Source organism: Tupaia chinensis, unplaced genomic scaffold (assembly GCF_000334495.1).
Source record: "Tupaia chinensis unplaced genomic scaffold, TupChi_1.0 Scaffold144576_1, whole genome shotgun sequence".
In the NCBI taxonomy this organism is placed as follows: Eukaryota; Metazoa; Chordata; class Mammalia; order Scandentia; family Tupaiidae; genus Tupaia; species Tupaia belangeri.
The window spans coordinates 53,478-56,446 of NW_006204436.1; the positions used below are offsets into that span (position 1 = coordinate 53,478).

Sequence of the window (2,969 nt, forward strand, 5' to 3'; positions counted from 1 at the left end):
TGTGTGTGTGTGTGTGTGTGTGTGTGTGTGTGTGTGTGTGTGTATTTGTGTATTGTTTTGGGTTCTCTATGTGTAGAATTATATCATCTGCAAATAGAGATAACTTCAGTTTTTCTTTTCTATTTGAATATTTTTTATTGGACTTTCTGGTCTGATTGCATTGGCTAGAACTTCCAGTGTTATGCTGAAGTGGAGTAGAGAAAGTGGGCAGTTTTGTCCTCATCCAGTGTTTAGTGGAAAAACTTTAAGCTTTTCCCCATTCAATATGATGTTATCTATAGGTTTGTCATAAAGCCTATGGGCTTTTATTGTGTTGTGAACTGTTCCTACTGTGCAAATTTTGCTAAGAGTCTCAATTATGAAAGGCTGTTGTATTTTATTTAATGCTTTTCTTCATCAGTTGATATGATCATGTGGTTATTTCTCCTTCTGTTATTGTGATTAACATTAATTGTTTTGCATGTTTAGAGCCATCCTTTTACATCTCCAATTAAAACCTCCTGGTCATGGTGTATAATTTTTTTTAATTAATTATTTTTTTCATTGTATTTTCTTCCATACATTCAATCACATTATTATTTGTCTTACAAAATGGGTATTTCAACAGGTGAACATTTCTCCCTAGTACTGATTTTTTTTTTTTTTACTTTTAAAAAATTTATTAATTTGCATTTAAAATGAACTGCTGACAAAAATTCACTGGAAATAATTTGAACAAGTGAGAAAATACAGTCAATGCTACTGACACGCCAGCAAAATAATTCCAGCGCGTAGGTTTATTTGACAGAACCAAGTATGTTAGATGCTGTCATGCATGTGAACACTGACTGCTCCTTACTTTTCTAAACATGCAGTAGTATTATTAACAGTATTCAATTGCTTCTGTTCCTTCCTGAATATATAAGAAATTAAAATACCAATTAAAAAACTAATATATCTTCTTTTTAAATGTTTCTTATAGGTACAATTTCAGTATTTTCATTGAATAGTGGTGTGGTTTAGAGATTTTTTTTCTTTCACAAGTTAAACAACAATCCACCCAAAGGGAACTGATAGTCTATAGGTTCATAGTGCAAATAAAGAGTTAGGGAATGCAGCAACTGACATGTCTAAAATACAAAACAGAAAAATCTTAGAAAGTACATGCAAAAAGCTCTACTAAGCAGATGGCCACAGAACTAGACCGTTTGGTCACTTTACTGGCGATGTCAATGGGACTCCAGAAGTTTCTGAACTCAAGTTGAAGTCTCATCTTAGGCTTTGTACTTTGCTTTTCCAGTTTCACTAATGACACAGACATGATTCAAGTTCCTGAAGTATTCATTATAGTCAAGGGCATATCCTACTGGTCTATAGCCAACACTTCGAGGGGTCCTTTTCACCAGCAAGCTTGCAACCTTGACCATCTTTGGATTGTACTACCTGACTAAGGAAAGCAAGGTTTGCATTGTTTTTCCAGTGTCAATTATATCTTCAACAATCAAGACATTCTTTCCAGTTAAAGTTGAGAGATCATCTCCACCGATTACTTTTATGTCCCCTGTTGACAGGTCATTACAGTAGCTCTTCAGTCTGATAAAATCTACAGTCATAGGAATGGATCTATCACTATTCCTATTCAGTGCTTTGATGTAATCCAGCAGGTCAGCAAAGAATTTATAGCCCCACTTGAGCACACAGAGGGCTATGATGTGATGGCCTCCCATCTCCTTCATCACATCCCGAGCAAGCCGTTCAGTCCTGTCCATAACTAGTCCATGAGGAATAAACACCCTTTCTACATCCTGGGCATAATTATTAGGGATACAAAATCTAGGTCATAACCTGGTTCATCATCACTAATCACGACGCTGGGGATGCGGGTCGCCATAACGGAGCCTACCAGCGCACAGGCTGACAGCAGTCTCCCTAGTACTGTTGATAAAACTATGAAATATCTTCAAAAGATAATACCACACCTCTTTGTGCCATTAATGCTTTTCCTCCCTGTCCCTCCCCCAAATGCCCTTCCTCAGACCCTCCTCTTTGACACACACTATATCTGCTATTTACATCTATATACTGCGTTTCTGTCCTTTAGACCATTAGTTTCAGTCATAGAGTGCAGACACTTGGTATATATTAAGTGAGGACTTACAATGCCTCTCCTTCATAGCATGGCTTGCTTCACTCAGCAGTAAGTCTTCCATATTCATCCACTTCCTGTCAAAAGCCAGGGTTTTGTTGTTTTTTATGCATGAATAGTATTCCATTGAGTATATGTGCCACAGTTTTTCTAACCATTCATCAGTTTGTGGGCATTTGGGTTGTTTCCATGACTTAGCAGTTGTGAAAAGTGCGGCAATAAACATTGATGTGCAAGCACTTTGCCAATTAAGTGTTCTTCTGTCCTTTGGGTAGATACCAAAAAGTGGGCTTGCTGGATCATATGGTAGTTCTATTTGTAGATTTTGGAGGCATCTCCAAATTGTTCTCCACAGTGGTTGGACCAATTTACATTCCCACCAGCAATGTAAGAGAGTTCCCTTTTCACCACACCCCTGCCAGCACTTATTATTTTTATTATTATTATTTTTTAATCTTAGACATTCTGACTGGGGTTAGGTGATATCTCATTGTTGTTTTGATCTGCATTGCTCTTACAATGAGGGATGTTGAACATTTTTTCATATGCTTTTTAGCTATTTGTATGTCATCTTTAGAGAGTGGTTTTTTCAACTCATTCTCCCATCTTTTAATAGGATTGATTGTCTTTTTTCCGGAACAGCTACTTGAGTTCCTTGTGAATTCTGGTTATGAATCCCTTATCTGATGCATAGTTTACAAAAATATTTTCCCATTCTGAGTCCTGTCTGTTCACACTCATCACTGTGTCTTTTGCCATGCAGGAACTTCTTAGTCTGATGTAATCCCACTTTGTCTATTTTGGGGATTATCGACTGTGCACTGGGAGTCTTATTTAAGAAGTC

The 2,969-nt window shown here is 37.0% G+C and overlaps 1 pseudogene; it reads right to left on the reverse strand.

The window, feature by feature from the left end:
• Positions 1–997: 997 nt before the first annotated feature.
• On the reverse strand, positions 998–1,882 carry LOC102487971 (hypoxanthine-guanine phosphoribosyltransferase pseudogene; annotated as a pseudogene).
• Positions 1,883–2,969: the final 1,087 nt, after the last annotated feature.